The 23,042-nt window shown below is 46.7% G+C and overlaps 1 protein-coding gene across 1 annotated transcript in view; it reads left to right on the forward strand.

The window, feature by feature from the left end:
* ACAP3 (ArfGAP with coiled-coil, ankyrin repeat and PH domains 3) overlaps positions 1-23,042 on the forward strand; it is a 66,263-nt gene that overhangs the window by 7,057 nt on the left and 36,164 nt on the right. The window lies entirely within an intron of this gene.

Genomic DNA, 23,042 nt, shown 5'->3' on the forward strand with positions numbered 1-23,042 from the left:
TTTTTATCTGCCTTTTTTATCTGCCTTTTATCTCCCACCAGGAGTTTGGGAAATAGAGGAATCCTTTTTTTTTTATTTAATTTTTTTAATTTTTTTTTTTTTTTTTGGTGGGAAATGGATTTAGCAGAGAATTCCTAAAGGCTTAGCTGGTGTGTGTTTGTATGGGAGATTTGATTTAAAATGTAGAATACAAAATTTTTTAATGCAAAATTTGGGATTAGAAATTTGATTTAAAACGTGGAATAGGACACAAAATGTTGAGAGAGAAATGGAATTAAAGCTTGGCAGAAGGCTCACACTGTGTGGATTTTGTGTGCAAAATTTGGGATTAGAAATTTGATTTAAAATGTGGAATACAAATTTTTTTAATGCAAAATTTGGGATTAGAAATTTGATTTAAAATGTGGAATACAAATTTTTTAATGCAAAATTTGGGATTAGAAATTTGATTTAAAACGTGGAATACAAATTTTTTTAATGCAAAATTTGGGATTAGAAATTTGATTTAAAATGTAGAATACAATTTTTTTAATGCAAAATTTGGGATTAGAAATTTGATTTAAAATGTGGAATACAAATTTTTTTTAATGCAAAATTTGGGATTAGAAATTTGATTTAAAACGTGGAATACAAATTTTTTTAATGCAAAATTTGGGATTAGAAATTTGATTTAAAATAGGACACAAAATGTTGAGAGAGAAATGGAATTCTTAAAGCTTGATAGAAGGCTCACATGGTGTGGATTTGTATGTAAAATTTGAGATAAATTTGATTTAAAATGTGGAATAGGACACAAAATGTTGAGAGAGAAATGGAATTAAAGCTTGGCAGAAGGCTCACACGGTGTGGATTTGTATGGAAACTTTGAGAAAAATTTGATTTAAAATATAGAATACAAATTTTGTATGTAAAATTTGGGATTAGAAATTTGATTTAAAATGTGGAATAGGACACAAAATGTTGAGAGAGAAATGGAATTCTTAAAGCTTTTCCCTTTCCCACGCTTCCCTTCCCCTTTCCCTCCTTTTCCCTCTTTCCCTCCTTCCCTCTCCCCTTCCTTCCCTTCCCTTCCTTTCCCCTTTCCCCCCCCTTCCCCAGCCTTCCCCCATTCCCAGATTTCCTTTTTCCTTTCCTTCTTCCTCCTTTTCCCTCTCCTCCTTTCCTCTCCCTTCCCTTCCCTTCCCTTCCCTTCCCTTCCCTTCCCTTCCCTTCCCTTCCCTTCCCTTCCCTTCCCTTCCCTTCCCTTCCCTTCCCTTCCTTTCCCTTCCCTCTTTTCCCTCTCTTCCCTTCCTTTCCCCTTCTCTCTTTTCCCTCTTCTCCTCCTTTCCTCTCTCCTTCCCTCCCTTCCTTTCCCTTTCCTTCCCTTTCCCACATTTCCCTTCCCTCTATTCCTCTCCCTTCTCTTCCTTTCCCTTTCCTTGTCCCTTTCCCACCCTTCCCTTCCCTCTTTTCCTCCCTTTCCCCTCCTTTCCTCTCCCTTCTTTCCCCTTTTCCCTTTCCCCACATTTCCCTTCCCTCTTTCCCTCCTTTCCTCTCCCCTTCCCTCCCTTCCTTTCCCTTTCCTTTTCCCTTTCCCACATTTCCCTTCCCTCTATTCCTCTCCCTTCTCTTCCTTTCCCTTTCCTTGTCCCTTTCCCACATTTCCCCACCCTTTCTTTCCCTCCTTTTCCCTCTCTTTCCCTCCTTTCCTCTCCCCTTCCCTCCCTTCCTTTCCCACATTTCCCCACCCCTTCCCTTTTTCCTCCTTTTCCCTCTCTCCCCCTCCTTTCCTCTCCATTTCCCCACATTTCCCTTCCCTTCCCTTCCCTTCCCTTCCCTTCCCTTCCCTTCCCTTCCCTTCCCTTCCCTTCCCTTCCCTTCCCTTCCCTTCCCTTCCCTTCCCTTCCCTTCCCTTCCCTTCCCTTCCCTTCCCTTCCCTTCCCTTCCCTTTTTCCTCCTTTTCCCTCTCTCCCCCTCCTTTCCTCTCCATTTCCCCACATTTCCCCACCCTTCCCTTCCCTTCCCTTCCCTTCCCTTCCCTTCCCTTCCCTTCCCTTCCCTTCCCTTCCCTTCCCTTCCCTTCCCTTCCCTTCCCTTCCCTTCCCTTCCCTTCCCTTCCCTTCCCTTCCCTTCCCTTTTTTCCTCCTTTTCCCTCTCTCCCCTCCTTTCCTCTCCCCTTCCCCACATTTCCCCACCCTTCCCCCATTCCCAGATTTCCTGCTGCCCCTCCTGGGTCTGCCCAGCTGGCGTTTGGGGGCCGAGTGACATTTTTGTGGAGGGACATCCTGCCTTTATTCCCAGAGTGGAATCCGAGCCAGACTGAGCCGGGGAGTTTGGGAGGAGGCGAGCTCTGGATGCGCCACTGACTCATCCGAACTGGGAGAAAAAGCACGAAAATGTGGGATGGTGCCAGCTCCTAAACTGCAAAACTCTGGGATTTGTGAGATGCTTTTCCTCTTTAAGCCAGGTCTCAGAAGCTCTCAGAGACAAGCATTACACCCTTTGTGAAAAGCATGAATCACTTGGTTTTTCAAATTTTAAAAGTTTAATAATAATAATAATAATAATAATAATAATAATAATAATTGTTTTTCAAATTTTAAAAGTTTAATAATCATAATAATAATAATAATAAAATTGTCATAAAAATAGCAATACAGTCCGAGTAATAAAACATTTAGAGTTAGGAAAATTACAAGACAATAAAAATCACTTGGTTTTTAAAGTTTTAAAGGTTTAATGATAATAAAATGGTTATAAAAACAGGAATACAGTTAGAGTAATAAAAAATTTAAGAGTTAGGACAATTACAAGACAATAAAAAGCAAAGAATTCTGGAGGTCTGGATGCTTTTGGGCACTTAAGCCCTGACAAGCATGCTTTGTGAACAAAGGGATAACCTTAAAAACCATACCCTGTTGCATATTCATTCATAATTCATGGTTATGCATACATGCTATTTAAAATAAGAAATCTGTCTGGAATATGTTAACTCCTTCTTTTAATCTCCACGGCGTCTTCGAGTCTGAGCAAGGCCTGAAGAAATCAGCTTCTTCTGATAAGAAAACCCTAAATTCCTCTTCTCTGGCAGATTTAGGTGTTCTGTGACTGTTATCTCGAAGCCAGTGTCTCATTCCTTTAAAAAAAAACCCACATACAGCGCTTCCATTTTAACTATAAAACTACATTTACCATACTATTAAAATGTCAATACAGCACTTTAATCAATATGACATCATACATACAGCATTCAGTTTAATATTTGTGAAAAGCCAATCATAAAAAATGCATTTTTCACACCCTTGATAGCTCAGCTACCTCAGGTGGCATAAAAGCAGCAGGATGGCTCCTGCGACAGGGCTGGAAACAAAAAAGTTTTAATAAAAGGCAAAATAACAAAGCTCTTGACAGAGAAAAACCGAGCCAGGGCAAGAGGTTCTTGCTCCTGCTAAAACACTTCGCAAAAGTGATTTCCTTCTTTTGTTCTCTGTGGCTATTGGACACAAATGAGTACACAGAAGTTTGGTGAGTTCAAAAGAGAAAAAGAGCTAATTTTATTTCTGACCTCGCAATATATAGAGTTCTAGAAGTGGCAGTGGATTGGAGAGTGAAACTGCCACCTCTCCAACCACACTGGTCAAACCAACAGTCCATCAATTCTCTCCTCCCACAAGGGAGAGTGCAAAATAATCTTTATTTACATGAACAGCGTGTGAGAACTGCAGTAGAAACACGTGAACATCAGAAGGCACAGAAAACTTAAAAGAACTTAAAAACTTTCAAAAGAGCTATAAAAGAAAACTCAACACTTTTAAAAATCAGGGCGACAGTTCTCTTCTTCTCTAGGGAATGGCTTAGGTGGGACTTTCTGGCTCCTGTCCAGTCGGGTGTCCTTAATGTGAGGTGAAGTCCCCAAGGTCCTCTGAGGTGTCTTTAACCAAATTGAGGAGAGAAACTCCTGGGCTTTTGTCCTTTTTAAGGAGACAGAGGGTGACTTGTTTACTCCAGCAACAGGGGCACGTTCCTCCATTTGATGGGAAGATGTCACATCCAGGCTCGTGGGCTCCCAGCTCTGCTCCCTGAGTGTCTCAGCTTTGGGAAAGGACATTTTGGAGGGGATTTTCACCAGCCTCACGTGCTTTGTGTGCTCTCTCTCCCCCTCCCTCCTTTTCCTTTCCCTTCCCCCTTTTTTCCCCCCTGAGCTGTGGGGCTGGAGAAGTGGCTGGCACTCAGGAAATCCAGGAGTGGGGGATTGTTGTAAATGCAGGGGAACCCGGTGGAAGGAAATGCTGATGTGTGACTCCAGTCCAGGAGGCTGAATGATTTCTTTATTATAACCATGCTATAACCCATTAATATACTATTTAAAGGAGATCCTAAAGGCACAAACCTACTTTTCTAACTCCCATATCCAACTCCCAGCTCGTGCCCCTCTCTGAGAGTGCAGCCACAGGTGGGTTGGATTGGCCATCAGCTCCAACAATCCTCACCAGAGCCCAACCAAGCAATCACCCCAGGTGAACAATGCTCCAAGCACGTTCCACATGGGAAAACGAGGAGCAGGAATAGAAATTGTTTTCTCTTTCCTCTCTCTGTGCTCCTCTATGAAAAAACTCCTGAGAGAGAGAGAACGTGCCTGCCACAGGGGCTGGTTTTTTAGCTGAATGCCCAGCGTGGGGATGGAAATCCAGGCATCCTGCAGGGCTGAATCCTGTTCTGGCCTGGATTTGGTGCTGGAGTTCTTCTCCTCTGCTCAGCCCCAGCTCCTACAAGGCCAGCTTTGTTCTGCCTTCAGCCCACAGAGGATGCTTTATTTTCCTCCAGACCCTCATCCCTGTTTCCTCCTGATGATTGCCCCTTCCCCCCTTCCTTCACCCTCAGCTCAGCGCCCTGAGGAGGAGCACGGGGAGAATTCCTAAATTTTCTGTGAGCCTGGCAATGCAGGAATGCAGCAGGACAGGGATGCTGGTCCTGCAGAGGTGACTCAGGAGCTCAGAGGGATGTGACAGGCAGCAGGAAATCTGGGAATTGGGGAAGGGGAAAAGAAAAGGGAAAAGAGAAAGGAAAAGGAGGGAGGAGGAGAGAGAGCACACAAAGGACATGAGGCTGGTGAGAATCCTCTCCAGAATGTCCTTTCCCAAAGCTGAGACGCTCATTTTTCATGTGGGGATGAATTCCACAGCCCCTGCACGACCGTTCTGGTCCCTCGGGAGAAGTGTCAGGGGAAGCTGGAGCTGGAAAAATGGGACTGTGAGAAAAATGGGACTGAGAGAAATAAATAAAATGAAGGTTTGGGTGGTGTCTGGGACTCATTCCCCCAGCAGCCCCAGCCATAAACTCTCATCCTTTTGGGATGGGCTTTGTTCTGCCTTCAGCCAGCACAGAGGCTGCTTTCGTTTTCCTCCAGCCCCTGATCCCTGGTTCCTGCCTGACCATTCCCTCTTCCCTCAACGATTTGGCTTTTTCTGGGAATGCAGAGCAGGACAGGGCTGTGCATCCTGCAGAGGGGATTCAGGACCTCCAAGGGATGTGGCAGGCAGCAGGAAATCTGGGAACTGGGAAATGTGGGGAAGGGGAAAAGGGAAAGGGGAAAAGGAAAGAAAATGAAAAGGGAAAAGGGGAAAAGAAAAGGAAAGGGGAAAGGGAAAAAGGGGGAAAGGAGGGAGGGGGAGAGAGAGCACACAAAGCCCGTGAGGCTGGTGAGAATCCCCTCCAAAATGTCCTTTCCCAAAGCTGAGATGCTCATTTTTCACGTGGGGATGAATTCCACAGTCACATTCCCCCGAAAAGTGGGATTGTACCCAGTCCCTGAGAGGAATAAATTAAAATGAGGGATGAGTAGTTCTAGGACTTCCATTCATGCTCCCCCAGCAGCCCCACAAACTCTCACCCTTTTAGGAAAGGGTTGTGGCACTGGGAAAAAAATCCCAGTTTTGTGGCACAGCAAAATCCATCTGGCACCTCTGGGAGGGCGCCAAATTGTCACTTGTCACCCAAGTGCCACCCAGCTCTGCCAGGGCAGAGGAAGAGGAAGGGGCAGGGACCTGCTTGGTCCCACTTCAGGGCTGGGTTTGGCAGAAAAATCCTTTTCAGCCCCAAACAAAGCGAGCCCAGAGGTTGGGGAGCTGCCAAGGCCCAGAGGAGGGAGGGAGGGGCAGAAAATGAATTAAAAAAAAAAAAATGAAATAAAGAGCATTTAGTGCTGAAAGAGATCCCTGCAGGGGGAGGGCAGCTCCTCTGGGCTGGGGGAAGTCTCAACAAAAGCTGCTGGAGCTCCTCCAGCCCTGTGGGTAAACGGATGCCACCAAGGTCACTTGGGGAGAAGGCAGAACTGTTTGAGGCAATTTTTTTTTTTTTTTTAAATTTAAATCCATTTTGCTTGTCAAAGAAAGCAAACAAATGTCGTCTAAAGGGTCTCGTGGCACATAATGAGTCTTTCTTCAGCTCAGGAAAAGAATATTCCTGTGTTCAGTGCTGCAGTTGCGCTTCTGCTCCAGGCCTGCATCTCTCACTGGGGTTTCCTCAAAGCACGTTGGAGATGTGGTGCTAAAATCAACCCTGCACAGCTGTGCTGGCCTGCTGCAAAAAAAAAAAAAAAAAAAATTAAAAAAAAAAAAAAAAAGAATATTTAGAGCAGAGAGGAAGGTGGGGATCCATCCAGGGATAAATTCCTGCAGTGAGCTCAAGGTGGGAGCTTTGAAAAAATAAAAATCCTCAGAGCAGAGAGGAAGGTGAGGATCCATCCAGGCCTGGAACCGGTTCCAGAATAAAATAACCAGAATAAATTCCTGCAGGGAGCTCAGGTGGTTTCAGAGCAGGTGATTGCTGTCAGCTCCCTGCCCATCCATCAGCATTAAACACACCTGGGCAATGACCCCGGGGAGAATCCAGCCCCTGCAGGAGCCCAGCCCAGCCCTGGAGCTGAGGAATGACTCTCAGTGAGTGGAAAGGGACACGAACAGCGTTAATTCAAGAAAAAAATGGGGAGTTCTGAGGGCTCTGATGTGGGGGTTTTGTGGTTGGGTCGTTGCTGGGTTTGGCATGGAGGAAAAACCCCTCTGGAGCATTAATTCCCAAAATAACCAAACCCCCTTTGGTTCTGGATGGGGGAAAAGCTGAATTTTGTGATTTTTTGGCTTGGCAGGGCTGAAACTGAGCTTGAGTCTTCACAGAGAGCTTGGGGATAAAAGCAGAGCAGGTTCTGGGTATTGTTCCTGCATTTTCCCCAGGAGAATTTGGGATTTGTGGTGCTGTGGGGTCATTCCTGTGCCTGCTCATCCCTCTGCCCTTGGGATGGAGCAGTTTTAAATCCACTCTGGGCTTTCTGTCAGCCAGGGCACTGAGCCCCACAGGGCCTCCCGTTTCTTGCTGGTTTTACCACAGGAAAATGAGGATTCCCCCTTCCCTCACCAGTTTGTTTTTTTTCTGTGAGCCTGGGAATGCAGCAGGGTGGGGATGCTCATCCTGCAAACGTTTCAGTTTGCACAGAAATCTTCATTCTGCTGCTTTGAATCCACCCCAGGGCTCTGGGGAGGAGGCAGCCAGACCCACCTGCCCTCTCCAAATCCTTTTTTTTTTTTTTTAACTGCGAAAAAAAAAATCCTTTTTGTTTTTTTTCACACCCCCCTGACAGGCCAGCTGTGGAAATTCAGAACTCTGACCTTGCTGCTCTGCTTCTCTTTCCTCCCAAAATTTGGGAAGCTGCTCAAGCCCCAGGGGCGTAATTAGGAAAATAATTTGCTCTAATTTCTGTCAGGGTTTCCCCTCTGGGCTGCACCGAGGGGTGGTGGAAATTGAAATGCTTTCAGTGCAGCCTTCCCCCTCTGTTTTACACCCAGAGAAATCCAGATGTTCCTGGGGAGGTTTGGCTGGGAGTTGCCAAAGAGAATCTGGGGGAAAAACCTGTTATCATTAGATCCATGACATCAGGAGTGCATTAGGAGGGCTAAGGAAGGATTTCATCTTTAAGCCATTAAATCCTGGAGTAATTGAGGTTGGAAGAAACCTCTGGAGGTCACCTAATCCTAATGACCTTCCCCAAGTAGCTCCTTGGTGCTGCAGGAACTTGGGCTGGCTCTCATGGAGGAAAGCGCTCCGTCAACTCAAATACTTGATTAAATTCCAATTCCTAATTCTTAAAGTCTGGGCAGAAATGAGAAGAAATGGAAGAAGAAGAATGGGAGGAAGAAGAAAAAGAAATGGGAATTTTGTGTGCATTAAAAAACCCCCATATTTTCTCCAGAAAACTGCCAGGTTTTTGCAAAATATTAATGCAAAAAAAAAGTCAACTGAACACAGCAAGCAACAAAACTCTGAAATCTTACTCATCTTGCTTCAAAGCCTTGTCTAAACATCCACCTCCAGCGTCTCAGGGAAGGGTAGGAGCTGTAAACTGACATTTAACAAGTTCCAGACAGGGACTGGGGCTTTGTAAAAACGTTCTCAGTGCTGCTGCCAAAGCCAGAGCTGAGTTTGGGCACGGAAATGTCTTCACCTCAGAGAAAAGCTAATTCAGGGGTTGTGTTCCTGCTTAAATCTCTGTGAAAAATGGGGGAAAACAGCTCCAAACACCAGGAAATGTCTGAAGTGAAAGCAAGATTTGGGCATGGTAGAGGATTTGGGGCTGGTGGAGCTCTGTGGGAGAGGAGCTGGATGAAAAATTCAAATTTTTGAGGAACCAACGAAAGGAAGAAGAGATTTTTCAGCAGGCCTTAAAAAAAAACAAGCCAGAAGAGAAGAAAATAACTAAGAGGAAGATGATTTTGGTGTCACAGTGTCCGAGTTTCTGCTGTTCCACCTGGATTTTCCTGCAGGAAACTCCCTGCTGCTCACGCTGGCACAGCCTCCCACACCTGCACCTCAGAGAAAACACGATGGAAGGTGATTTAGGGGTTTTGTTCCTGCTTAAATCTCTGTGAAAAATGGGAAAACCAGCTCCAAACACCAGGAAATGTCTGTGAAGTGCAAACCAGATTTGGGCATGATGAAGAGATCTCTGTGGGAGAGGAGCTGGAGCTGATGGATTTGATGAAAAATTCAAATTTTTCAGGAACCACTGAAAGGAAGAAGAGATTTTTCAGCAGGCTTTAAGAAAACAAACCAGAAAGAATAAAATAACAAAGAGGAAGTTGTTTTTGGTGTCACAGTGTCCGAGTTTCTGCTGTTCCACCTGGATTTTCCTGCAGGAAACTCTCTCTTGCTCACACTGGCACAGCCTCCCACATCTCCATGGTGCCCGCAGCCATCTGTGGAGAGATTTTAGTCAAGATTAGAAATCCAGCTTATTCCATTATCCTGGAGCAAAACCAGGAGACCCCAACCACTGCAAGCAGCTCTTTATTACCATTTCTCCATTAAGAAATTGTTGGGAGGCAAAAAAAAAAAAAAAAATCCCTTTATCCCAAGGACGGGGACATTTTAATGATGAGTTAAATCCCCTCCACACTCCTTAGCTCACAAAAGGGGCAGTAAATGAATTATTCTTTACAAAACCTAACATGAACCTCAGGTAAGGTGATAAAACAATTCAGTTTAAATTTTCTTTAGTGACTTAAATACAGGAGGCTTTGAAATTATTTTTACAAGCTGGTTTCTCCCACTTATTCCAAATGTTGGGGTGAACCAGCAATTTCCAGGGGGAGGAAATCAGCAGGGAATGGAGATGTCTGGAAAGGGAAGCACACAGAGCTGGTGATTTGAGAATTGAACATTTTCTGGCTGCTCAGGGTGGTTGAAAGGACAGGTAGCAGAAAATATCATTGCTGCAGCAGTGCCAGCAGCTCAGATCCGTGTGGAATTAGCATAACGCTTGCTATAAATAGATTTATCTGGGCCAGAGCAGAGCTCAGCTGGTTTTGCCCAGAGTCACCTCCAAACAGAGCAGCTCCTTGCTGCCCAAAGCCTCGTCCTGGGAGCTCTTCTGCCCCAGGGATTGTCCAGGAGATTTTTGGGGATGATCCCACTGAGGGTGCAGAGATTGCACTGAACCAGCCTCCTCCTTTCGTGGCAGCCAAGCTCCCAGGAAAAAAAAAACCTTTGCCAAAAAAACCTTTGCCAAAAAAACCTTTACCAAAAAAACCTTTGCCAAAAAAGCTCCTTGCCAAAAAAGCTCCTTGCCAAAAAAGCTCCTTGCCAAAAAAGCTCCTTGCCAAAAACCCTTTGGGTGCCTTGGAACTGTGCCAGGCAGGTGGCACTGACCCCAGGAGGACTTGGAGGAAAATTTGGGGATTTTGTGGTGGTGCGGGGTCATTGCTGTGCCTGGGATGGAGGAAAAACCCCTCTGGAGCATTAATTCCCAAAACAATCAAACCCCTTTTGGTTCTGGATGGGAGAAAAGCTGAATTTTGTGATTTTTTTGGCTTGGCAGGGCTGAAATGGAGCCCGTGTCTTCACAGAGAACCTCAGGAATGTGGGAATAAAACCAAAGCTGAGTGTTCCATATTTCTGAGGAGAACGTGGGGATTTTGTGGTGGTGTGGGGTCATTGCTGTGCCTGGGATGGAGGAAAAACCCCGCTGGAGCATTAATCCCCAAAATAATCAACCCCCCTTTGGTTTTAAATGGGAGAAAAGCTGAATTTTGGTTTTTTTTTTGGCTTGGCAGGGCTGAAATTGAGCTCGTGTCTTCACAGAGAACCTCAGAAATGTGGGAATAAAACCAAAGCTGGGTGTTGTTCTTGCATTCTTCTGAGCAGAATTTGGGATTTTGCGGTGGTGTGCGGTCATTGCTGGATTTGGGATGGAGGAAAATCCCCTTTGGAGCACCAATCCCCAAAATAACCAAACCCCCTTTGGTTCTAGGAGGAGGAAAGCTGAATTTTGTGATTTTTGTGGACAAAAAGGCTTGGCAGGGCTGAAATTGAGCTCGTGTCTTCACAGAGAGCCTGGGGTTAAAAGCAAAGCAGGTTCTGGGTGTTGTTCCTGCATTTTTCTGAGGAGAATTTGGGATTTTGTGGTGGTGTGGGGTCATTGCTGGGTTTGGGATGGAGGAAAAACCTCTCTGGAGCATTAATCCCCAAAACAATCAATCCCCTTTTGGTTCTGGATGGGAGAAAAGCTGAATTTTGTGCTTTTTGGCCTTTTTGGCGTGCGAGAGCCAGCAGTTTTTGTGAGGAGTTTTTGTGGGTTTTTTTCCGGTCCAGGCCTGTGTGATCTCAGGGATGGAGAATCCAGGGCCGTGGCTTGGCCTTGACTCAGCCTCAAATCAAAGCCAGGCTCCAAAGCCTTTCCTTGTTCCATTTCTTCCCGGGACATTTTTCCCCTCACCTCAAGGGTCTGCATTCCCAACTGGGCAAAAAAAAAAAAAAAGGGATATTCCATGGATCAGGGTCTCCCAAGCACAACCTGTCTTCTCTCAGAGCCAAAAACTTCTCTCCTGCCAGGTACAGCCCAAAATACAATTCCATGGCTTGGAATGTGGGGATCCAGTGGATTAATAACATGGAATTTTTAATTAATCCCTGCTGGATTGCCACAGAAGTGGCTCTGTGGGAATATTTTGGCAGGTGCTGAAGGCAGATTTGGGGTTTGTTGCCATGCCTCCCTCCCTTTGAATGAGGTGACGCCTTTTCCTTCAATTTAATTTTCCTTAAAAATTAATTTTCCTTAAAATTAAGAGCCAGACGCGGTTAAGGGAAAAAGGTTTTTTAGCTCAGCATTTAATAAGGATTTTTATGGTGCAATACTTTGCTAGGGTGGGGTGTGTTGAAATGTATATTCATGATTAGATCACTTCCACAATTTTATAGATTTTGCTAATTAGCCTATTTAACAAAGGTGCCTCAATGAGAGTCTTGGATGAACAGAGTGATGGGGAAAGGGGAAAGGGGAAAGGGGAAGGCCAAGCCCAGCATGAAAAGGCCCAGCCTTGGCAGAGGATCAGGGAATCTCACAGACAGAGCAGGAGAATCGTAGGGAGGACATTCCTCGAGCAATCCAGGCTTTTTTTGGGGTTCAGAAGGGAGGAATTTGGGGGTTCTGTGAGCAGAGTGGGGTGACAGGAGCTGGGAATGTCATCCCTGCATGCCAGTGCTGGGAAATGGGAGATTGGAAATGGGATAATGGGAAATGGGAAATGGATGGGATAATGGACAATGGGGGATGGGAAATGGGATAATGGGATAGTGGGAAATGGGATAGTGGGAAATGGGATAATGGGAAAGGGAAATGGGATAATGGACAATGGGATAATGGAAATGGGATAATGGACAATGGGAGATGGGAAATGGGATAATGGATAATGGGAAAGGGAAATGGGATAATGGACAGTGGGAAATGGGATAATGGACAGTGGGAAATGGGATAATGGAGAATGGGAAATGGATGGGATAATGGACAATGGGATAATGGAAATGGGATAATGGACAATGGGGGATGGGATAATGGAGAACAGGAAGTGGGAAATGGGATAATGGACAATGGGGGATGGGAAATGGGATAATGGATAGTGGGAAATAGGGAAATGGGATAGTGGGAAATGGGGAAATGGAATAGTGGGAAATGGGATAATGGGATAATGGACAATGGGAAATTGAAATGGGATAATGTACAATGGGGGATGGGATAATGGGAAATTGAAATGGGATAATGGAGAACAGGAAATGGGAAATGGGATAATGGACAGTGGTAGATGGGATAATGGACAATAATGGGATAATTGGAAGGCCAAGCCCAGCATGAAAAGGCCCAGCCTTGGCAGAGGATCAGGGAATCTCACAGACAGAGCAGGAGAAACGGGGGGATGCAGCCAAGGGAACACAGCCCCAGTGTGGGGCTCACAGTGCAGCTGCTGTGGAGCTGCCACAAGGGAGGGCATTGTCCCCGTGGCCAGGCTGTCCCGGTGCCACGGGCGCTGCACGAGCGCCGAGCCGGCCAGCGGGGGACAAGGACAAGCAGAGATCAGAGCAGGAAGAGCCCCAGGACAGAGAGCATCCCCTGTCCCCGAGTGTCTGGGAACAAGAGCGGGGTGTGAGCCTTTGTGCCCGGAGCCAGGGGACATCCAGCACTGCCACTGCCCCAGAGGGACACCTGCCACTGCTCTGCCTCTCTCAATGGCACCTTCTCACCGTTCCTCACCAGTTTTCTCTCAGTTTTGGCTCTCCAGGGGCTGAGGAGGGGTTGAGGAAGGAATCTGGAGGGACTGAGGAAAGGATGAGGAGGGGATGGTGGGGGATGAAGAGGGAACTAGGAAGGGATGAGGAGGGGATGAAGAGGGAGCAGAGAGCCCAGGGTGCCTGGGCTTCTGGTGCACAAAGAAGCAAACAGCCCAAATATGATTAATTGGCCAGAAATTAAGAGGAAAGCATTGAAGGGTGGAGATTTTGATAAGAACAACTCACAGCCGTGGAAGACGAGATGCAAACCCAAGGTGGGAGGGTGTGACACGATGATGAGATGAAAGATTGAAGGAAAGCAAAGCCAGTGGCCCAGGAAGCAAAGCCAGGGCTCTTTTAGGCTGCCAGGATGCAGAGCTGCAGCTGAGGGCTGCAATCCCAGCTGCAATAAATCAGCAGCTCCGTGGATGAGGCAAAACTCTGCTCTGGAGAGGCAGCAAAAACTCTTTTCCCTAATTTCCTCCCACTTCTCTTTGCTGACCCACCCTGTGTCGTTTGCAGCATCCCTGGTTTTGTCCTTTGCCTGTTCCCTGCTCCCTGAGACCCCTCTGGGTTCCAGCTGGAGGTTCCAGGCACGCAGGCTCTGCATATTTATTCCTCAATTTATTCCTGCCGAGCTCCGTGTGGGGCAGAGTGAATATTTAGGAATAAAACAAAGCTTTTTCCCCAGCAATAACATCCCAGACTAAACACAGTCCTCTCTCCAGCTCTCGACTGGGTTTCTCCAAAGTTTTTCTGCCACTGGTGGGATTTTTTTAATCCCAGAACAAATTTTCTGTGGAATTCCAGCCCTGAGCTTACCACACCGTTAGCAGCAAGGTGCAGGCTTGGCCTATTTTGCATCAAACTGATTTCTTTTTGAATTAAAACCCTATTTAATCCCTACTGATGGCCTCGAATTTGATGTAAATCAGTGGCCAGGCCTGCAGCCTTCAGCTGCAGGGTTTAATTTGTCACTTGTAGGGTGTGATTTAATAAGGCCTGGGTTTAATGTCTGGTTTAAATGCAGACATTTCCCAGTGAATTGTGCAATTCCTCAGCCACCCACAGCCACTCTCCCCTGAGTCTGCAGCTGTCCTGCCCTTCTGGCTCCGAATTCAGGCTGAGGTTTGTGGGGGAGAGAAAAAATGAGAGAAAAACAGGGAGGCGGCAGGAAAAGGGAAAAGAGAAAAAGTGAGAGGCAGCAGGAAAAGGGACAAACAAGAGAAAAAGTGAGAGGCAGAGGGAAAAAGAAGAGAAAAGAGAAAAAATAAGAGAAAAACAGGCAGCAGGAAAAGAGAAGAAGTAAGAGGAAAACAGAGAGGTAGCGGGGAAAAGAGGAAAGTAAGAGAAAAAGTGAGAGGCAGCAGGAAATGGGGACAAATAAGAGAAAAGAGAAAAAATAAGAGAAAAGCAGAGGCAGCAGGAAAAGGGAAAAAGAAGAGAGAAGAGGAAAAAGAAGAGAAAAGGGGAAAAAGAAGAGAAAAGGGGAGAAAAAGAGAAAACCCAGAGCAGCAGGACAGGGGGAAAAAGAAGAGAAACGGGGAGAAGAGGAGAAAGCCCAGAGCAGTGGGACAAGAGGGAAAAGAAGAGAAAAGGGGAGAAGAGAAAGCCCAGAGCAGCAGGACAAGGGGAAAAAGGAGAGAAAAGGGGAAACAGAAGAGAAAAGGGGAGAAGAAGAGAAAGCCCAGAGCAGCAGGACAAGAGGAAAAAGAAGAGAAAAGGGGAGAAGAAGAGAAAGCCCAGAGCATCAGGACAAGAGGAAAAAGAAGAGAAAAGGGGAGAAGAAGAGAAAGCCCAGAGCATCAGGACAAGAGGAAAAAGAAGAGAAAAGGGGAGAAGAAGAGAAAGCCCAGAGCATCAGGACAAGGGGAAAAAGAAGAGAAAAGGGGAGAAGAAGAGAAAGCCCAGAGCATCAGGACAAGGGGAAAAAGAAGAGAAAAGGGGAGAAGAGAAAGCCCAGAGCAGTGGGACAAGGGGGAAAAGAAGAGAAAAGGGGGGAAGAGGAGAAAGCCCAGAGCAGTGGGACAAGGGGGAAAAGAAGAGAAAAGGGGGGAAGAGGAGAAAGCCCAGAGCAGCAGGACAAGGGGGAAAAGAAGAGAAAAGGGGGGAAGAGGAGAAAGCCCAGAGCAGCAGGACAAGGGGGAAAAGAAGAGAAAAGGGGGGAAGAGGAGAAAGCCCAGAGCAGCAGGACAAGGGGGAAAAGAAGAGAAAAGGGGGGAAGAGGAGAAAGCCCAGAGGCGCGGGCAGCCCCGGCCGGGCTCTCCCGGCTGCTGGAGCAGCGCACGCAGCGTTTCCAGCGGAGCCGCTCGAATCTAGGTCAGCCTTAGTCTGGAGCTGCCTGGTCAGCAGGGCTGGACTAAAGAAATAAATCCCTGGTGGCTTCCAGAGCGCTGCCATCCATCCGCCGGGGTGGCACCGAGGGCATGGCAGGGACAGCGGGGATGGGCTGTGCCGGTGGCTCCTGGCTGGGGACACAACCCCGGGCCACCGGTGGCGTTCCCAGGCGTTTGTCCCGGGCTTGGCAGCGATCTGCACCCCAAGGAACAGGATAAATGTGGGGTTTGGCTTTGGGGGAGCGCCACAGCCAGCGGGGGGTGCGGGAATTTCATCCCCCAGCGCAGGCGGGAGTTGGGGATAGGGATAAAAGGGGTTAAATGGCATGGGGACAGGGACAGAAGGGGTTAAATGGCATGGGGACGTGGTAAAGGGGTTAAATGACATGGGGACAGGGGTAAAGGGGATAAATGGCATGGAGACAGGGACAGAAGGGGATAAATGGCATGCGGACAGGGTAAAAGGTGTTAAATGGCATGGGGACAGGGGTAATAGGGGATAAATGACATGGGGACAAGGACAAAAGGGGATAAATGGCATGGGGACAGGGTAAAAGGGGTTAAATGGCATGGGGACGGGTAAAGGGGATAAATGGCATGGGGACAAGGACAAATGGGGTTAAATGGCATGGGGACAGGGGTAAAGGGGAGAAATGGCATGGAGACAGGGACAGAAGGGGATAAATGGCATGGGGACAGGGTAAAAGGGGTTAAATGGCATGGGAAGAGGGGTAAAAGGAGATAAATGGCATGGGGACAGGGGTAATAGGGGATAAATGACATGGGGATGGGGACAAATTGGGATAAATGACATGGGGACAAGGGTAAAAGGGGTTAAATGGCATAGGGACGGGTAAAGGGGAGAAATGGCATGGGGACAAGGGTAAATGGAGATAAATGGCATGGGGACAAGGATAGAGGGGATAAATGGCATGGGGAAAAGGGTAAAAGGGATTAAATGACATAGAGACAGGGACAAAAGGGGTTAAATGGCATGGGGACAGGGACAAAAGTGGATAAATGACATGGGAAAAAGGGATCCCCTTCCCAGGAATCTGATCGTGCTCTGGAGCCTGGCAGGAGGAGGGAGCAGCAGGATGGGAATCCCAGATTTCCACACCAGGATCTCAATTCCCAGTTTGTTTTCTCTTTAAACTCCCAACGTTATCCCGAATTCCCACTCCTCGCCACACAGACCTGTGGCTGTCCCCTGAGCACTCCCGGGCCATTCCCGGCAGGAAAAATCCATGGGATTCACCAGGGCCTCGGCAGGATGGGGATGCCATGGATACTGTCACCATGGAGCTGTTGCCATGGTGATGCTGCCGTGGATGGGAGGAAAGGGGAAAAGAAAAAGGAAGAGGAAAAGGGGAAAGGAAGAAGGAAAGAGGAATAGAAAGGGGAAACGAAAGAGGAATAGAAAAGGAAAGAAAGGAAAGGAAAAAAGGAAAAAGGAAAGGGGAAAGGAAAAAGGAAAGAGGAAAAGAAAAAAAAGGAAAGAGGAAAGAAAAAAGGAAAGAAAAGGAAAGAGGAAAAGAAAAAGAAAAGGAAAGAGGAGAAGAAAAAGGAAAGAAAAGGAAAAAGGAAAGGGAATTGTGGATAGCAGAGGGCTCAGGAGCTCTCAGATCAATGCTTAGGTAGGTTCATAAATGATTCAAAACTCCCTAAAAACCCAAAGAGCGACCTAAAAATCCCAAGAGTGGCTTTCACCTCATTTCACCTCCAAAAAGTGTGTGTGGCAGAAGACAAAGATATGGAGGTGAAGCTTAAAATCCTAAAAATTCACCCCCTTTTCCTTCAAGGAGCACTTGAATTGGAATTTCTGGAGGAAGCTGGGGCAGTTGGCAGCTGTCAGTGCCCTTGTCAGGCTGCCGATGGTTCCGGGAGAAGGAGTTGGGTGAGAAAAGCTTTGGTTTTGTGCCAAACCTCCCTTTTTTATTTCAGGCAGAGCTCATCTCACCGAGGCAGGCGTTGGTTTCGCTCTGTTTCAAACAGAAATCAGTCAGAAATAATAATAATAACAACAACAATAATAATAATAATAATAACAATAGGAATTCCTGATTTTTAGGAATTCCTCGCTCATCCAGTGGGGTTTATTCCCTCCAAATTCTTCCTGGAAGGTTATTATTAGGAATTCCTCGCTCAGCGGGGTTTATTCCCTCTGAATTCCTGCTGGAAGGGTTTTTTAGGAATTCCTCGCTCACCCAGTGGGGTTTATCCCCTCTGAATTCCTCCTGGAAAGGGTTTTTAGGAATTCCTCACCCAGTGGGGGCTTATTCCCCCCGAATATCTGCTGGAAAGGGTTTTTTAGGAATTCCTCACCCAGCCAGTGGGGTTTATCCCCTCTGAATTCCTCCTGGAAAGGGTTTTTAGGAATTCCTCTCTCAGTAGGGTTTATCCCCTCAAAATTCCTGCTGGAAAGGATTTTTAGGAATTCCTCACCCAGCCAATGGGGTTTATCCCCTCTGAATTCCTCCTGGAAAGGGATTTTTAGGAATTCCTCTCTCAGTAGGGTTTATTCCCTCTGAATTCCTGCTGGAAGGTTTTTTAGGAATTCCTCGCTCACCCACTAGGGTTTATCCCCTCAAAATTCCTGCTGGAAAGGGTTTTTAGGAGTTCCTCACCCAGTAGGGTTTGTCCCCTCTGAATTCCTCCTGGAAAGGGTTTTTAGGAATTCCTCACTCAGGTGGTGCCAGCTCAAGGTACCAAATGTCTGCTGCCTCTGAATTCCTCCTGGAAGGTTTTTTTTTTTTTTTTAAGGAATTCCTCACCCAGTGGGGTTTGTTCCCCCGGAATTCCTGCTGGAAGGGTTTTTAAGGAATTCCTTGCTCACCCAGTGGGGTTTATCCCCTCTGAATTCCTCCTGGAAAGGGATTTTTAGGAATTCCTCTCTCAGTAGGGTTTATCCCCTCAAAATTCCTGCTGGAAAGGGTTTTTAGGAATTCCTCACCCAGTGGGGTTTATTCCCTCTGAATTCTTGCTGGAAGGTGTTTCTTGGGAATTCCTCACTCAGGTGGTGCCAGCACAAGGTACCAAATGTCTGCTGTCTCTGAATTCCTCCTGGAAGGTTTTTTTTTCAGGAATTCCTCACCCAGTGGGGTTTGTCCCCTCTGAATTCCTGCTGGAATGGGTTTTTAGGAATTCCTCACTCAGGTGGTGCCAGCACAAGGTACCAAATGTCTGCTGTCTCTGAATTCCTCCTGGAAGGTTTTTTTTTTAGGAATTCCTCACCCAGTGGGGTTTGTCCCCTCTGAATTTCTCCTGGAAGGTTTTTTTTTAGGAATTCCTCACCCGGTGGGGTTTGTCCCCTCTGAATTCCTGCTGGAAAGGGTTTTTAGGAATTCCTCACTCAGGTGGTGCCAGCACAAGGTACCAAACCTCTGCTCTGAGTGTGGCACTCCTGATTTATGACCCCTCCAAAAGGGGGAGAGATTTGGCAGCTGGGAACAGCTGGAACAGCTGGAGCAGCTCAGGAGAAATCCAAACCCCTCCTTTCCAGCTGGGCTCGGCTTTTCTGGAGTTTTTGGGGTGGGAGAGGCACAAACCCGGCGGAGCTGGAGCTGGAAGAGGCGCAGGAAGAGGGAGGGAAGCTCTCCAGAAGGGTTCCTGCTCCTGGGATCCCACGGGGCTGCAGCTGCACTGGGGGAACTTCGGGAAGGAAAAATCTCCGGGATGGTTTTTGGATGTGACCGAGGGAGGTTTAATGGATTATTTTTGGCCTAATTTCCTATTTTTTTTGGTATAATTTTCTGCCTAATTTTGGTATAATTTTTTGGCCTTATTTTCTATATAATTTTCTGGTTTTCTGCATAATTTTTTGTCTAATCTTCTATTATTCGGCATAATTTTCTCTCTAATTTTCATAATAATTTTTTGGCCTAATTTTCTGTATAATTTTCTGGTTTTCTGCGTAATTTTTGGTCTAATTTTCTATTTTTTTCTGCCTAATTTTCGTCAGAATTTTCTGCATAATCTTTCTCCGCCTAATTTTCTTTATAATTTTCTTCATCACTTCCTGCATAATTTTTTTGGCCTAATTTTCATAATAATTTTCTGGTTTTCTGCATAATTTTCTCTCTAATTTTCATAATAATTTTTTGGCCTAATTTTCATAATAATTTTCTGGTTTTCTGCATAATTTTCTCTCTAGTTTTCATCATAACTTCCTGCATAATTTTTTGGCCTAATTTTCTAAATAATTTTTTTTTTTTTTGGCATAATTTTCTGCCCAATTTTCCTTACAATTTCCTGCATCTTTTTTTTTTTTGGCCAAATTTTCTATAGAATTTCCTGTCCCATTTTCTGGCTGAACGCTCATTTTAGGGACCAAAACGTCGCATTTCACCCCCTCTCACCTGCAGAAAACCCCTGTGTTTTCCTGACTCTAAACCCCTTCATTCTCTGCATTATTGTGCCTGAATTTCCCTGCCAGAAAAGTGAGGAAAACCAAGGAAAACAAAGGGTGTGGTTAATTAAATCAGTTTTGACAGCTGGGAGGGTGAGTGGCCGCTTTTAGAACACTTAATAGTGGAAATTACAATTTTTATCCTTTTGCTTCCCATTTTTTGGTGGTTGCCAGGGGTAACTGAGCGATTTTAGGTCACATTTATTGATTTTTAATCTCCTTTTTGGGGTCGGGTTCCTGCTGCACTTCACGCCTGTGTTGGTGTCAGGGAACGAAGAAATGCCAAGGGGAAAAAAAAAGGAAAAAGAGGCAGGAAAATGGAGCCAGGGCTCCCTGGGAATGTCTGCTGAGCACTTGGTGCCTCAGGGTGGAAAAAGGAGATTATTGAATGCTGGATTTCTCCGTGGGATCTCCGTGGATCCTCCTCCTGGCGGAGGTGGATTCCTCACGGAATGCTCACAGTCTCCGTGGGGAAGGGAATTAGGGATCAAAGTTTGATCTTTGGGATCTCAGTTTGCTCCATTTAGGGATCTCAATGTGGGGATCTCAATTTGGTCCATTTAGGGATCTCAGTTTGATCCATTTAGGGATCTCAATGTGGGGATCTCAATTTGATCCATTTAGGGATCGAAATTTGATCCATTTAGGGATCTCAATTTGATCCATTTAGGGATCAAAATTTGGTCTTAGGGATCTCAGTTTGGTCATTTTAGGGATCTCGATCCATTTAGGGATCTCAATTTGATCCATTTAGGGATCAAAATTTGGTCTTAGGGATCTCAGTTTGGTCAGTTTAGGGATCAAAATTTGATCCATTTAGGGATCGAAATTTGATCCATTTAGGGATTGAAATTTGATCCATTTTGGGATCTCAATGTGATGAATTTAGGGATCAAAATTTGACCCAGTTAAGCAGAGGGTGTTGTTTCATGAGAAGGGGATTACCTCCAGCCGGCCACGCCATCGTTTTCCAGTTGTTCAGTAGCCAAGGCCCGGTGTCTCAAAGCTGGCTTCCATTCCAGTCTCTCTTACAGTTTCTTTTGCCGGGCAATCATGTTTGTAAGGCTTTCCTGTTCCTTCTTCCCCAGCCGTCTCCGCCGTGGGAAGGGCTTGGGGTGAGGCCAGGGTTTGTTTTCCCTGCCCTGCTGCCGGAAAAAGGCCTGGCAGGGCTTCAGCAGGAAGGGAGAGCGGCAGGAGGCGCGCGGGGCGCGGAGCCGGGCGGCGGCGGCGGCTGCCCGGGCTCCCTTCGCTCGTTTTGGGGGGAAAAGGTTCAGTTCTGGGTTCCTGCAGCTGGGAGAGGCTGAGCTGAGCATGCCCGGGGTTTGCTTGGGATGAACAAATGGTGTGGGGTGGGATCCGTGGGATGGGATGGAATCCATGAGGTGGGATGGGATCTGTGGGATCCATGGGATGAGATGGAATCCATGAAGTGGGATGGGATCTGTGGGATCCATGAGATCTGTGGGATCCATGGGATCCATGGGATGAGATGGAATCCATGAGGTGGGATGGGATCTGTGGGATCCATGGGATGAGATGGAATCCATGAGGTGGGATGGGATCTGTGGGATCCATGAGATCTGTGGGATCCATGGGATCCATGGGATCCATGGGATGAGATGGAATCCATGAGGTGGGATGGGATCTGTGGGATCCATGGGATGAGATGGAATCCATGAGGTGGGATGGGATCTGTGGGATCCATGAGATCCATGGGATCCATGGGTTGGGATGGGTTCCATGGGATCCATGGGATGAGATGGAATTCATGAGGTGGGATGGGATCCATGGGATGAGATCCATGGGATCCATGAGGTGGGATGGGATCCATGGGATGGGATCTGTGGGATCCATGGGATGAGATCCATGGGATCCATGAGGTGGGATGGGATCCATGGGATGGGATCTGTGGGATCCATGGGATGAGATCCATGGGATCCATGAGGTGGGATGGGATCCATGGAATTAGATCCATGGGATGGGATGGAATCCATGGGATGGGTTCAACGGGATCCCTGGGATCTGTGGGATCTGTGGGATGGGATGGGATCCATGGGATGGGATCCATGGGATGAGATGGGATCCATGGGATGAGATGGGATCCATGGGATGGGATCCATGGGATGAGATGGATCCATGGGGAGGGGATGGGATCCATGCGATGGGAATGGGAGTGGTGGGGAGCAGATGTGGATTCCCATTCCCAGATTTCCTCGGGGACGGAGCAGCATTGGGACATCACCTTAATTTAATTATTTTGGGGTGAAAAGATTCAGTTCTTGGCTGAGTGGGGTTCCTGCAGCTGAGAGTCGCTGAGTGTCCCTGGGGTTTGCTCAGGAAGCACAAATGGGATGGGGATGGGAATGGTGGGGAGCAGATGTGGATTCCCATGCCCAGATTCCTCTGGGACGGTGCTGAGGTGGCGTTTCCCCATCCCTGAGGAGTCATTCCAGGTCCTCCGGCCGCTTGTGTAACTCTGCCTTCCGTCTCCGACGCGCCGGGGGAGCAGTGGGAGGATTTAAATTTGGGAGTGGAGCTGGCTCAGCCTCAGCTCCTGAGCTGTGGCACTGAAATTGGGATTCCTCAAGGAAAACAGGATCAGCGGGCTCTGCATTTCCCTCCGTGAGCAGCAAAAGGACATTTTAACCCAAAAATCCAATGCTCTGCATTTCCATCCGTGAGCAGCAAAAGGACATTTTAACCCAAAAATCCAATGCTCTGCAATTCCCTCCGTGAGCAGCAAAAGGACATTTTTAACCCCAAAAATCCAATGCTCTGGAATTCCATCCATGAGCAGCAAAAGGACATTTTTAACCCCAAAAATCCAATGCTCTGGCATTGCATCTGTGAGCAGCAAAAGGACATTTTAAACCCAAAAATCCAATGTTCTGGAATTCCATCCGTGAGCAGCAAAAGGACATTTTAACCCAAAAATCCGATGCTCTGGAATTCCATCCATGAGCAGCAAAAGGACATTTTTAACCCCAAAAATCCAATGCTCTGGCATTGCATCTGTGAGCAGCAAAAGGACATTTTAAACCCAAAAATCCAATGTTCTGGAATTCCATCCGTGAGCAGCAAAAGGACATTTTTAACCCCAAAAATGCAGTGCTGTGGAATTCCCTCCATGAGCAGCAAAAGGACATTAAAAATCCCAAAAATCCAATGCTCTGGAATTGCATCTGTGAGCAGCAAAAGGACATTTTAAACCCCAAAAATCCAGTGCTGTG

Source organism: Anomalospiza imberbis, chromosome 23 (assembly GCF_031753505.1).
Source record: "Anomalospiza imberbis isolate Cuckoo-Finch-1a 21T00152 chromosome 23, ASM3175350v1, whole genome shotgun sequence".
Lineage (NCBI taxonomy): Eukaryota > Metazoa > Chordata > Aves > Passeriformes > Viduidae > Anomalospiza > Anomalospiza imberbis.